The sequence below is a fragment of the Protopterus annectens genome, chromosome 4.part0 (genome assembly GCF_019279795.1).
Source record: "Protopterus annectens isolate FY-2018-M chromosome 4.part0, PAN1.0, whole genome shotgun sequence".
In the NCBI taxonomy this organism is placed as follows: Eukaryota; Metazoa; Chordata; order Ceratodontiformes; family Protopteridae; genus Protopterus; species Protopterus annectens.
In genome coordinates this window covers 1618587887-1618603712 of record NC_056733.1, presented here as the reverse complement: position 1 = coordinate 1618603712, position 15826 = coordinate 1618587887, and positions in this window count along the sequence as shown.

The window sequence follows — 15826 nt, the reverse complement described above, 5'->3', positions numbered from 1 at the left end:
TTGTTGTAGAATTTATTTATGGTGATGGACTACCAGATGGTTTATTTGAAAATTTTCCATGATTTTTTCTTCTGGACAGGACTGATAGCTCTATGCATTTTCCTGAATGAGTGAAGAAAAGTTTAATGAAGCTTGCTGTTGTATCCAGGTTAGTGGTAGTGGAGTCATGAGTGAATTCTAGTATTTTATCGGAGTTGTCAAATTTCTAGTCTATGAATGAAGTGGATTTTGCTAGGGTACTGTTTGGAGTTTCAAGAGGAAAGTCACAAGTTTTTGGTCAGACTTCACTGGGAAGAAGGCATCAGAGCAGTAGTGGAAGAAAAAGGCATATTTGTAAAAAAAAATGCTGTTTTGGGTGTATCCTACATTGGAGATATAAGTACCCAAGTTAACTGAAGGGCGTTGATGGTACTCGAAATAATGTATTTTTGCTAATAGGGAGATCATGTAGAACACTGAAGAACCTTAAGTTGTCATTGGGGTAAAGAAGGTGTTCTGTGTCAAAATATTCAGTTATATTTAATCCTACCTAGAATGATCTAGAGTGATCTGTAGTTCAATGAGTTCAGTTTGTGGGTACCTAGGGATCTGCTTGGAAGTAATATGACCCTTGACAAAAATCGAGACTCCAATGCAGTTACCATTGGTCTGAAGAAACGGGAAGTGCAAAATACAGGTCTGGAGGGTGTGCTTGCTTTAAATTTTAGAAATTCTCTAACTGTGCAGACAGGGATGTTTTCCAAATGCAGGAGTATCTCAACATCAAGAAATGTATTGTTTTAACATGATCCAGTTTTGGGAGTGATTTGCCAGCAGCTTTGGGGTGTCCATCAGCTGCATCCTTCTTAAAAATGCACTAGGTGGGCACCAAAGGCTTTAACCAGTCTGCAGAATCCCTTGTACAAGACCAAGCTGAACTCTCAAGCATCTCGTCCTGCTCTGGAAAATGCTAGATCCTGCTGGAATGACATTGACTATCTAATCAGTTATTGAAGCAAAGTATATTTTCTTTATATGTTGGCATCATTTGTGGTGAAGGAAAAATTCTTTTTGAGAGGACTGTCTTTCATGAATTTGTAACATAACAAGCATGGAAAGTTCTGACATGTTTCTCTGCATATCCCTTAGGGTTTTATGTCTCAGGGTGTTCACTCTCACATATATCACTGCCATGTCATAGTCATGTTTATCAGGAGTTTAGGGCCCATACGTCCCTTGTATTTCAGAAATCCTGGCACCTGAAAGACAACTTGCTGTAGTCCTCTCCTTGTCCAGGCTTACAAGTATTAACTCGGTGTGACTGAGTGTTAAGTCAGTGTGCCTGACAATATAGTCACCACTGGAGTGTTCCTGTGGTCTGAAATTTAAATTGAATTAGAGGTTTTGCAAACCTTCCTGGTGGTACCAAAGAGCATGGTTTTAGTTTTGGTAGAATTTAGTAGTATGTGTGTATTGTTAATCTAATGGGTGAGGGACAGGAAGTCTGCTTTATGTTCCTTTTGTAGAAGTGGAAAGAATTGATCTGAATGAAATAGGAATGCATCATTAGAGTACAGCAGTCGAGGGAGCTGAGGAAGATCAAAGGTTAGCTGTTGATGTAGCTGGGAATAAGATGACGCAAATGCTGAAGATGGATGTGGCAATAATGGTGTTAAAATGAAGCAAAGTAATGATTAGAGAGAGAGAGAATTTTATAATCAGTATGGCATCTGCACTGATGCCATACTTGATTAGATGATCCAATAGAATGGAATGATCTACTATTTATTTATTTATTTGTGATTTGTTAACTGGGTTAGTCCAGCTGAGCCAAAGGCCCGTTTTCAGTAGAGACCCTGGGAGAAAAGCTCCCGAAAAAAAAAAAAGAACGAATAAACCATTAACATGCTTACATCAACAAAAGAAAAGATAATACATAGTTATATCATACATTCAAAAAATAACAAGAAAAATTACATATTTATATTATTACACACATTTACAGTACCAGAGGGTTAGATTACAAGTATATGCAAAATAAAAAAATGCTTAGTGAACAGCATATGAGAGTTTGGAGAGAAATCAAGACTTGGGTTCACATTAGTATGCTGTAGTATTACAGAAGACATAGTTAGATTAGCAATAAATGCCTAATAGTGTTGCTGTTGTCAAGGAGTATAAATCTGTAGAAGGCTGTAAGATTTAGAGTAAAGACAGGTGGGAGGGGAGGGGATTAAATGCTCTCCTAAGGTCAATGAATATGGCTCCTTTATCTACAGCTAGCATTGGTAAGAGTCCAGAGAGGAGTTAATGTTCTGTATCAAGACCAAAAACCATGTTAGTTGGAGGAGGATAGATGGTACTGACTTGCATATTGCTCTAGGTGCGTATAGATTAGTCTTTCTAGAATTTCTCCTGAAGTGGGAAGTATGTTGACTAGCTGAAGTTGTGAGAGTTTTAATGTCTTTTGTTGCTTAGGTAGTGACTTTACAATTGCTATTTTCCAGATGTTAGGCATAATATTTTGTGATATGCATAAAGGATCAATGTGTCAAAGAGAAGTTTCAGCACTGATATATTACCTAGGGATGCAGGCCATCAGTGTCTTCTGCACTGTCTAGTTTTTACTGTTTTAGGAGTGAAGTAATATTTTTGAGTTTAATATTTTAAAGTGAAATAAAGGAATGTAAGGAGAAGATGTGTGATTAGCTGGGCCAAAGCCGGTGGGACACGATTGATGGGAGTAAATGAATTCACTGAGAAAGTCAGAGGAGATAAACTGAGAGACTGTGTTATATGTGGATGTTGAAGGAAAGTGTCCAGTACACTGGTTGACATTTTTCTAGAGCTGTTTAGAGGAGTATATCAGAGTATCCTGATTATATTTCATTATGTAGGTTTAATGACATCTTATTTAGCAATGTTTCTAAGTTGCCTGAAGTATGCTTGTGTTTACTGAGCTGGGTTGGATTTCCAGGAATGCCAGTCCGCATGTCTGTGGGTCAACAGAGCTTTAAGTTAGCATGTTAAGCTCTGCTGTCTTTTGGATTTGTGCAGTCTTCTATTGATGTTTAAGCATGCATAGATTGGTGAGTAGGTCTGTGACACAGTTGCTGCATATTATGGATGAGCAGTCCAGGGAGGAGAGGATAGATTTGAGTTTGTTTATGTTGAATACTGATTTACATGTAAAAGTTATTCATTTGAAGTGAGGTGGGCTATGACAAGGTTCATGTAAGAGGAAACTAACTGGGCAATGATCAGTAAAAAAGAGAGTGTATACTGTGACTGAAGATTAATGCAGCTGCGTTAATTACTAAGTGCAGTAGTGAGTGCTGGAATGCTTTAAAATTTAGTCAGGTGGGTTCTGTGAAGGCAGTGCTGTTTAGAATTCAGGTATAGCATTGTGAACAGGGATGAGAATTTTAAAGCTGAAGTCCCACACAATTATGAAGTTATTGTTGCTGTTAAAGGCAGATGCTATGTCATATAGTAGTGTTTTTAATTTGTCTAAGGAGGTGAGTGGAGGGGTGTATGCCACTGTATGATGCAGTCTAGTGTTTGTTGTAGGAAACTTGGTTAGTAGCCTGTTAGGCTGGTACTGGTAGTCATAAGAGGCATTGGTTTATACATACAATGGATGCCTAAGTGATCTTTAAAGAGAAGGATACCCCCCCCCCCCCAATTCTATTTCAATGTCTTCCATCAAAATGGAGGTTATAACTTAGCGGAGGGGAAAGTGTTGCATGGAGGGAGTTGTCTCCTTTGTTCTATGACGCACTTATAGCTAGAAGGTCATGGTTGTGTTGTGATATGAATTCACTGATTTAATCAGTTTTATTTATAAGGCTTTGTGTTTTATCTTAAGTTTGTCTTGGTTCATGTAATCACTTCCCTCTGTGTCCTCATATATTTTCAATGCCTCTTCTGCCATGTAAGGTGACAGGATATTTTTGTCTCATCCACTTTGTTCCTGTTCTCTTTGGTGGTTTAATGCTTCCAGGCACAATTCTAGCTCATCCGTAATTATTTTGTTTTCACATCAGCCATCTTCTTGGAGTTAGCAGCTAGAGTGTCAGGTACGACAAGCTTTTGTTGTAGTTGTACTAGCCTGTTGTTGCTCTCCAGTTGTGACTTAACAAGCCCCTTTACTAACTCCTCCATGGCTGGCGCCACCAAGTAAATATTCCAGGAAATGCAGCATAAGTGCCACAGAGTAATAAGAATAAAATTACTATGGACAGTTGATAGCTCAGAATGTGTTTTGCATTAGGCAGCAGAGATAACTATAAGGAGCAGTAAATGGCACGTCACTCGCCATCTGCCCACCAGTGTTAGTTCAAGTAACACTGGATGCATGCATGTCTGTAAAAACACAGGTTTAATGCATACATCCAAACCGGAAATGAAAGTGAAAGGACTTCCTGGCTTCTCATTTCAAAAACAAAATGAAAACAGCAACACTTTCTTCTCAGTTCCACAGTTAAAACAATCCCAGACCTTTGGTTTGCAGTTACACATAACAATGCCATTTTTGACTCTTTACATGTTTCTCTAAGTAACAGGCTGCCACAGGATGTCCAAGCTGTAGGACTTGCCTAAGCCTTGACTCCTGTTATTATTCGTCACACATACTCTTACTGCTGTCCAAAACTTATCCCCAATCAGGCCATCATATTCCATGCCTCCAGGTCCTTTCTTCCAGCTAATCCTCTTGTTAAGGGACTAATTCCCTGAAGTGCATAGGTCTTGGGAACTTATTTTTATTTCATGGTAATTGGTAATAATGATCTCATAAACAATACAGAGTGTTTACCTAACTGTTGTGAGAATGTTCCAGTGTACCTCATCCCACTGCAGCATACATTTGTGTATGAAGGGTGATTTTAATACATTGTGTTGGTGTTCTCTGTACAACTTGTACATGTGGCATAAATATCCCTTTAAGGGCAACTCAAGGAATCACTGGCGATTAAGTAAGGTGTCTATGAAAGATGTATGTAAGGCAGGATTTATATAAGTATTTGTCTGCTTGGGAAGACATGATCGACAAACCACGATGCTTTGCCAGAGATGGTCTGCACCTGCCACCCCTGGGATTCAGGTTACTGGCTAAAGCTCTTGCCACCCCTATAGTGCCTTTTTTAGGCAAGGCTCAAAGGAAAACCACCACCGTAACAGATATATGCATGCAAAATCTGAAGGTAACGCACTGTCTCGAAGCACTCCTAAAAAAGGAGAACATCGATATCTGTGCAGTAACTGAGACCTGGTTCAAGGCTCCAGAGAGCACCCCTGCAATACCAGGCTACAATTCTTACCACACTTTCCAATCACAAAACCAAGACCGAAACACCAAAGGTGGAAGAGTGTCCATATTCACCAAGGATATTCACACCTCCAGGCTAGTTGCCCAACACATTGCATCTGAAATTCTCCAGGTGCAACTAACACTAGGTAAGACTGAAATCCAAATTGTAGCTTGCTACAGATCCCCCACCATACCCCAGGATTCTCACTACACCTTTCTAAACATACTGGAAAATATTAAGATACAACCAAACACCCTAATACTGGGTGATTTCGACTACCCTGCCATTAATTGGGAAAACTACTCAGGTACCAACTCCTTTTCCCAACAGTTCTTGGAATTCATAAATTCCAATGCCCTGGATCAACTAATCCATTGTCCCACCAGGAGCTGCAATATCCTAGACCTGGTCATTACCAACATGGGAGATAGATGCTCCACACCAGTGGTCACCCCCTCATTGGTCAGGTCTGACCATAAGCAAATCACCCTTGACATCCACACACCCCCCCACCCCCAGTAAGGAAACCTCCTTAAAAAACTTCTCCAAAGCCAACTTCATGCTACTGAAGTCAGAAGTGACAGACTTCACAACACCCACACAGATGGGATCTGGAAGTTCGACTGCAGAATCCTACACTAAGGCTGTCTACGAGCACATGCACTCGTGCATGAATCGTGCCATCCCAAATAGAACCAAGATGCTCTTCTCCAAAAAAAGGAAGCCAATCTGGTGGTCCCCTGTTATAAACAAACTATACAACAGAAGGAAGAAACTGTTGCAGAAAAGAGGAAAATCCCAGGATGCAAAAAACTCCCTCACCAGCCTCAGTAAGAAGTTGAGATCCCTCATAAAATCCTCAAAAGCTAGTTACGAATATAAAATTGTCAAAGATTCCAAAGACAACCACAAGGCATTCTATAGTTATGTCAAGAATCTAAATGGCAATTCTCAGATCTGCTCTAAGGTACAACAGAATGGCATTAAATATACTGATCCCAAGGATATTGCCAATATCCTGGCAGATCGATTTAGTGCCAACTTCACCCCCTAAAGGGCCCATCTCAATACCAAAAGATTGCCAAATTCCGATAATCAGGGACACACAGGTAGAAACCACACTCTCCAAAGCTATGAATACAGCATCCATGGGACCAGATGACATCCCAGGCTGTGTACTACATGAACTACAAAATGAACTGGCACCTCACCTAAGTGTCATGTTTAATCATAGCCTCACCTCAGGCTTCGTGCCCACTGAGTGGCGCACAGATAAAGTTATCCCGCTCCACAAGGGAGGATCCGCCTTGGATCCCGGGAGCTACCGTCCCATCAGTCTGACAAGCCTGATATGCAAGGGCATGGAATGCATTATCATGGAACTTATAAACAAAGACATTGACAACCTTCAAACACTGGAACCCACCCAGTTTGGTTTTGTGAAGGGCCGCTCTTGTCTCCTGAATCTGATTGACTTCGAATCAGTCTCCAGAGCTGTGGACGAGGGTAAGGTGGTCCACACAGCCTATCTGGACTTCGCCAAGGCCTTCTACACCATCCCCCACTCTGGAATCATAGATAAACGTACTAAGCTGGGCATAAATCCCTACGTCACTCGATGGGTTGCCAACTGGCTTACTGACAGAACCCAGACTGTAAAAGTAGCCGATTCCAAATCCAGCTCCAGACAAGTGACAAGTGGAGTCCCTCAGGGTTCAGTCCTGGGACCACTCTTGTTTGGCATCTACTTCTCTGAAGTACAGGCCAACACTAAGGGACTCTGGCTAACAAAGTTTGCAGATGACAGCAAACTGGGAGCCATTACTGAATCCCCAAATTATGTGGATATCCTACAAAAGGGTCTTACAGAAACAGATGCCTGGTGCCAGAGCCATGGGCTCAAGCTTAATGCCAAGAAATGTATAGTTATCCCCTTTTGAAAAAAACATGTACCCATGAATTACCACATAGGTGGCAGGACACTAAACATCGAAAGTGTGATGAGAGACTTAGGGACACAGGTGGACAGTGGTCTCACTTTCGATAACCACATCGCCACAACAGTCAGGAAATCCTTCTATGTGGCACACCTCATCACTTAGGGCTTTTCATCCAGAAAAAAGGAGATCATTGTCCCACTGAACTCATTCCTCATTAGACCCATTATAGAGTATAATGCCCCATTTGGTATGTACCTCACAAGACATCTGCAACAGCTGGAAAGGCCACAGAAATACCTCACTAAAAGAATCACAGGCCTAAAGCAGATGCCATATGCTGACCGTCTAAAAAAAACTCCAGCTATACTCTGTGGCATATCGTCTACTCAGAGGTGATCTCTGCTTAACATACAAGTCCATGTCAAACCCTGAGCTGTTGGACATGTTCCACTTAAAGAAATCCCAATCCCTCAGAGCCACACGCTCCAGAGATCTCAACCTTATCATCATAATGAACAAAACATGCTGGAAAGATACGTTCCTGACCCAGAGACTCCCCATACTCTGGAATAGACTGTTCATACATGTCAAGCAGAGTGCCTCATTGGCCCTCTTCAAAAGGAACCTTGATGATTGGATGGGAGATAGGAAATTCACCCCAGGGATCATGTCAGTCACCCTGCTAGACAGGGGCCCAGAGAAGTAAATATTGTGGGAAGAAATATCCAGGGAATTGTTATGGCTAGGCTTGCATAGGCCTTAGGGCCGATAGCCTAGTACCAACCTATGAACCTATGACCCAAATCAGACGTCAGAGAGATGCAGAGGAGTACAGAAGTGTAAAGAGAGAACTGGAGGGCTAAAGTATTGACTTAGGAGATGAAACATTTTACCAAAGATTGTATGCCTGTGGAAGACCTGATGTTATTGCCTGGAAGTAGACCAGAACCAGCAACTTTATGGTTGGTTTGCCTTTATTTAGCAGTTAATTTGTTAACGTTATCCTTTAAACATTTTCTCAGCAGACCACAAACACTACTTTGCTTTGTGAAGTTAGCCTTTTTGCTTTAAGTTCTATAGAATGAAACTGTTTTAAAGAAGACTATGTGAGCTGCTTAACTGTCTTCTTTTCAATGTGTGTGTGTATCTGAGTATATATATATATATTTATATGTCCCTGTATCACATAAAATCTTTCTGCTTTCCTCCTAACTTGCCACACCTCATCTCCTCTGCTTACCTCAGCTATTCTGTACTCCCTATTAGGAACTACTATCCTACAAACTATTTCCCACGCTATGACATATCTCCCGAATAGCATTATTTACTTTCCAGATTCCATTCCTTTATTTTTATGCTTTGTACTACCAATAGGGAATTCAAAGTTTTGCTATCTATATACCCAGCTTGCTCAAATCAAACTAAGGTATGTAAAATCTCCTAGACTGTATATATGCTACTGTATAGAAATTTTCTGTCATTTGTGGATTGTGTATGTCATATAAAGACATGGAGCTCTGATTGTATATATGCCTCTGTACAGAAATTTTTTTTGTCATTTGTTGTATTTGTACCATTATGTTATGGAGCTTTTCTCCCCGGGCCTCCTCTGTAAGTGGACCTTGTTCCAGTCGGACTTTCCCGATAAACAAATGCAAAATAAATAAAAGTAAATAAATATATACACACACACGCACACATACATTTATATGTATATGTGTGTATTTATATCATGCACACATACACACACCAATATAATTTGTACTGCTCACACATATTTTGGTAAAGGGATTTAACACTGTTGTTTAGTCAGGTTTTTGGTTATCTGAGTTACTATGTTTTGACTGTAATTATACAATGGTAGCTCATTAGTATTTAAACACATGCATGCTAATTGGTCAGCCCAACCAGTGTGCCCACTGTAAAATTGATCATATACTAAAAGAAAAAAGAATGGCCACTGTAGTCTCACTGAACTTTCTTCTGTTAGTATATGCTATGGAAGTCAATGCATGATAGCATAAATCCTGTTGTTCTAGTAACATTCTTATAAGAGTAGCATTTACAATAGGGACCTGTGTCCCCTTATTTAAAGCTTTGCACATTTCTTGAGCTAAGAGGTCAAGAGATACGTATGGAAGGCAGAGAAAATGCAAGGAAAGTCAGGTATGTTCTGCAAAACTAAAGAAATGTACCTGATTTTCCTTGTATTTAAAAAAAAGTCAGCAGAGATCTTCCTTTCTCCACTGCTTGCTTTCCAAACACTGATGTACTGTGGTACTGTGTAAGCATGGGAAAGGAAGTCCTATACGCATGCCTACATCAACAAAGCGGAAGAATGCAAAAACAACATGGAAAACCATAGTGCCATTATACAATTACATTATTTAAGAAAAGTAAGTAATATCTTATATATATATATATATATATATATATATATATATATATATATATATCATATTCTACTCCAATGCCCAACACCCATACTGGCACTCTGACTAGAGTCTGGCACTCTATTAATAAGATCCTGCATCCAGGCAGCCCTTCTACTCTCAACCTCTACCCCGACCAACCCCCCTGGAAACGGCCACTCTTCTAAATTCATACCTCATTGAAACTATTCACAAACTCACCTACAATGGTCAGAATAATAAACACACACCCACACTTTACATTTCACCAATACTCCCTCTTCCATTCTCTACCCCATCCCGACATGTTACATCAAATCTCTCCTGCTTAAGCTGAAGCCATGCTACCCCTCTTCTGACAATCCTCCACCCTCTTTCTGTAACTAGCCACTCACTCAATAGCCTACCCCATCTATATTCTGATCAATAGATCTTTTCAAGAATCCACTGTCCCAGAAATATGGAAATCATTATTTATCACTCCATTACACAAGGGAGGCAACAGCAATGAACCATCCAACTACAGACCTATTGCTATCCTCTCTCCGCTATCTAAACTCCTTAAGAAATCCATTCACAGACAGCTTACTAAGTAACTTCTAGATAATAACCTCCTAACCCCTATGCAACATGGCTTCAGACCCCATCACAGTACATCTACTGCCCTACTGTCCTTTACTCAAACTGTTGCTGAAGCCATGGACAAAAATTTACTGGTTTCTTGCCTCTTGCTTGACCTTTCTAAAGCATTCGATACCGTATCACATTTCAACCTTCTCAATAAACTATCACAACTCAACATATCCCCCTCTACTATTAAATGGTTCACTAGCTATCTCACTAATAGACATCAATCAGTAAGATGGCAGGCTACCGGTTCCCTTACTTACCAATCCAAACTGGGGTGCCTCAAGGCTCAATTCTTGGCCCTCTACTCTTTAATATTTTCACAAACCAACTGCATACTTCCTGTACAGCATCCTCCCTGATACAATATGTGGATGACTCCACCCTTATTACCTGTTCTGACAGTTTCTCTAATCTCCTCTCTAGTACTCTACATAGCTTCCTATCTTTAGAAAAATGGCTAACCAGCAACCAATTCTAAATCCCCCAAAAAACAAAGCAACTACTCTTTTTTTCCAAAAACCCTGTCTAACTTCAAAACAACCTTCACCATTTCTTCTCTTGACAATACCATCATACAACCTGACCCACATACTAAACTTCTTGGTGTTAAGATCGATGACCAATTAAAATTTGATACCCATATTCAGCACTGCATCAAAAAGACCAATCAAAAACCTGGCCTACTCTACAGACATAAAAAATACCTAGCCCCTGACTCTAGGCAGAGACTAGCTCAGGCCTTCTTCCTTCTGTATCTGCTTTATCCCTCCCCCATCTTTTCACATCTACAATCTACCCTTTTGGCTAACTCTGTCAGTCATACTATAGGATTTCAAGATTTGCTAGTAAGCAACCCTACAAATCACATCACTGCCATGCACTTAAACAACTCCAGTGGCTTGAATTCACTCCCAGCTGCAAATGACTCATACTCTACTCTTAAAACCCCTTTACTGGCCTGCTCTATCTTCACTAATATCACATTGTACCCCTCCCAGAACTCTCCACAGCTCTGACCAGCTCCTTCTGGACACTTATAAATCAAACAAAAGCATATAGTATTTCCCATGCATGGAACAAACTCCCCCTTAACATCTGAATCATTTCTAATGTAAATATCTTTAAATCCAAACTTAAAACTTTTCTTCTAAATGCCAACACCTGTCATTGCAATGATCCCACTTAAATCCCACCCTACCACCGTACTACCTCTCACACTTTTAACACCCACCTATTGCAAGTGTCTTATATCATTTGCATCTCTTCCTCTTTTTGTTGATTAAAAAAACAACAAAAAAAAAATTCTAACTTTTGTACTGCATGTTATGCTCATTATTGTAATGTTTATGTAAACTTCATTTTCAGGCATTTTGTAAATTTCTAATGTTCTCATATAAAGCATATTATTGTAATGTTTGAATAAAACTTCACTGTCAAGTGTTTTTCTTTTTTGTAACTTTTTAATAACTGTCTGGAGCTTTTCTTCTTGGGTCTCCACTGAAAATGGGTCACTGGCTTAGCTGGCCTAACTCAATTTACAAATGAGAAATAAATAAAATAATAAATAACTAAATATATAGACAAACAGACAGACAGACACACACACACACACACACACACACACACACACACACACACACACACACACACACACACACACACACGGGTACCTATCATAATGTTGTACAACTTAAACACAGACACAACACATCAACTTGAAAAAGTCAAAATGCACATATGTTGAACAGCTGTCTTAGCAGTTGCATGAGATCAAGGTAGAGTGGGGAATGGGATCTTTCCCTTCCACCACTGTGGTGCAGTCTTGGAGTTGGTGTATATAATTAGCAGGGGCTGTGGGTTGAGGGGGGGGTCAGCTGGGCTTGCCCTCCTGCACAGAGCATAGTTTTTCAATCTTATTTTTATTTTCATTACTCTGCAGATCTACCATTTTGGGTTGATGTGTTTTGTGTCACTATTTAAGCTGTGCGGCATTGTCACAGGAACCCATATATATATATATATATATATATATATATATATATATATATATATATATATATATATATATATGGGTCTACTGAAAAACACCGAAAATCGACTTGTTCGAAAACGAACAGTGGATTTTCGGTTTCGCAAAAGTGCACTTAAGCAAAAGTGCACTTCCGCGAAGAACGGTTCAACGAACCATTAAGGAACATGGGTGCCGAAGCACTCTACAGTGGAGAAAGGGAATTTACATGTTTCCCCACTGTAGTGCGATCTCGGAGTTGGTATATTTAAGTAGGAGGTGTGTGGGGGACACAGCCCCCCACATGGGGGGTGCAAGGTTTTATTGATTTTTATCGGTTCATTGAACCGGTGTTAGCAGAAGTGCAATTTTGCTTAAGTGCACTTTCATGGAGGTGTGGATTTACTGTTTAATTTCGAAGATGTGATTTTTCGAACATATAGAGTAGACCCATATATATATATATATATATATATATATATTGATTCTCAGCTGGAGCACATTCTGTGTGGAGTCTGCATATCCTCCCCACGGAGTTCCGCTGTGGCTACCCCTAACCAGGAAAAGCCGAATGACAGTTTATATATATGTGTGTTTGTGTGTGTGTGTGTGTGTGTGTGTGTGTGTGTGTGTGTGTGTGTGTGTGTGTGTGTGTGTGTGTGGGTATGTATGTCAAATGGCTGAATACAACTGGTCTAGTCAGTCTTCGTCTATCTCGCCATAATGCAAAAAAAAAAACAAAAAACAAAAAAAACACACCCCCATGTAACACAAACCTCGCTAAATTTATATATTACAATTCATTGGTCAAACTAGAGTAGAAGAAAGAGATGGTCACACAATCTAGCACACTGGGATAAAGCAGTATTACATAGATTCATAGATTCATAGGTTCATACTAACATCTTTAAGAAAACTCATACCAATAATTAAAATATCATAAACTTTCCATATTATTAGAGCTATAATTGCTAAAATGCATTGAAGAATATAAATATATCAGCTGTGATTAGATCACTTTTTTACCACTTGTGATTAGATATCTAAAGAACTCAACAGGACTACTTACACTGGACATTTGATTTTTTCTGTTTAGGACAGTTCCCACAGCAAAACATCCCCTCCCATGGACATGACTTCAGGAGTCTCTATTTGCAACTTTTGACAACCACATTTCTCAGAATTACTGTCTTATGCCAACCTTTGCTGCACACTTATTTTGAGATCATTGCCCTTGTACCAGTTCTTAACACAGTCTAACCCATGGTTGGAGCAACTGTGACTCAGTGGAAGAACAAATAACACCCAATTTACAGTCACCTGTAAACTTAGATAACCACAGGCCATGAGTGCTGGCCAACATGTCCGAGATAGATGCCAAATATGAGACAGCGAACAATGAGCCCAGTTGTATACCACTAGTAACTTTTTTTTGCTATCAAAAGTGGTAACTGTAACTCTAACCACATAGGTTGTCAGGTTATCAGTTAGTTATCCACCTAAAAACATAAGGATTTTCTGCTCAGAGCATATATATATATATGTGTGTATATATATATATATATATATATATATATATATATATATATATATATATATATATATATTTTACTGTCAGCTCTGCAGTTGGTCAACATCTGTTTAGCTGACAAAATTTGGTCAGCTAAACAGATGGTCAACAGGTGTGTGAGACTACACAATGTTCTGGCTAGGGAAATATGCCCTCTCCCAGATATTGTACGATCTTGGAGTTAGTATATAGAATTAGCACAGGTGTGGGGGAGACAGGAAGGGCTTGCACCACTGCAAAAATACAGTTTTATTTTAGCTTTTTTGAGTCTATGTTTTGCATGTACCAAGATTGTTGCTCAGTGCATGCATAGTAGTGTGTTGACATTTTCTGGTCGACTTTGTGAACATTGATGTTTGGGTGTTTGCATAAATTTCTATACACCTGTACATACATACATATATTTATATATGTGTGTGTATGTGTAGATATTTATATGGATTACAATGACTTGATTGATGTTTTTCTACATTAAATAATGACAAAACCGGAACACCTGATCGAGCTATACCAGCTTTTTTGAGCAAGATCGGTGTACAGCAGAGTTTGAAACACTTTCCCACCTGCAGTGAGATCGCAGAACAGATTTATAAAATTAGCAGGAAAACAGATTTTTGGGGGGAGCTGTCAATATTTTCACTTTTGAGCATTATATGTTCAGTGATTACTGGTTCGCTCTTATAACATTTCGATGAAATTTTATACACCTATTATCTATCTCTATGGGTCTACTTCAGTCGATCAAACTTTTACAAGTTCGAACCACATATGGCCGAGACCATATGTTCGAACTTGTAAAAGTTCGAAAACTGGCGTAAAACCACAGAAAACAAAAAAAACACAAAATTACACATCTGTCGCAGGAGGGCCATGCCCCTGTACACCCCCACACCCCCCTTACTTAAATATACCAACTCCAAGATCGCACTACATTGTGAAAATGGGAGATCTTCCCTTTCTGCTCTGTACATAGATCGCCATTCAGTCAGATCGGGCTTTTATAAGTTCAAACATATGGTCTCCGTTCGACTGAAGGGGACCCATATATATACACACACACACACACACACATATATATATATATATATATATATATATATATATATATATATATATATATACACACACACACACACACACACACACACACACACACACACACATCTGAAGTGTGTGTGTGTGTGTGTGTGTGTGTGTGTGTGTGTGTGTGTGTGTGTGTTTTTATAGATAGAAAGCTGTGTATGTTTATAATTCAAAAGGGATGCTGAATATGGGGATTGTATCTTTTATTGCTAATAAGGTGGAAAAAGAAAGCTGCTTGTTTGGTGATAAACTTGCTTAGGCTATATCCTTACTGTCATTTTTTTAGTTAGTAGGCATCCAGACAGCACATGCTGCTTGTTTCATGTGGCATCATCTCACTGCAGTGTATTCAGCTACAGATAATATGGCAGTTAATTCTTTAGTTTCTTAGTAGCAGTACTCACACTAGGCACAGTTATAATTTATTATTGCACTACCTGTTAAGATTTACTACTGCCTGCGCAACCTAGGTGTCATACTGACCTGTACAGTCATCCACGGTACAAATGCACAGAGCTTTTTGAAATATTTCAGGAAACCTTGAAATTTCAGTAATTCTTATATATTCTTGCTATGTTGATTTGCAATGCAAAACTACAGTTTACTGTTGTTTTCTGTAAAACTTGTTGCAATTTCTAGTATGTTCAGTTACTTTATTTCATTGCAGTGTTGTTCATTTTGCAAAATGCATGAGTATATCAGATTTTGTTTTTTTTTTCTATCTCTTAATCCATAGTTAGTGCATCTTCTTTGAGTACATTACACTTGACAGTAGATTTATGTTTTAGAAAGTAGCTGGCAGTAAATGTGCTGTTATAGTAACTCCAGAGTCCAAACAGCTTCTAAATGTGTGTAATGGAGACTGTGACAGTTCTATAGCACGTTTGTACTAA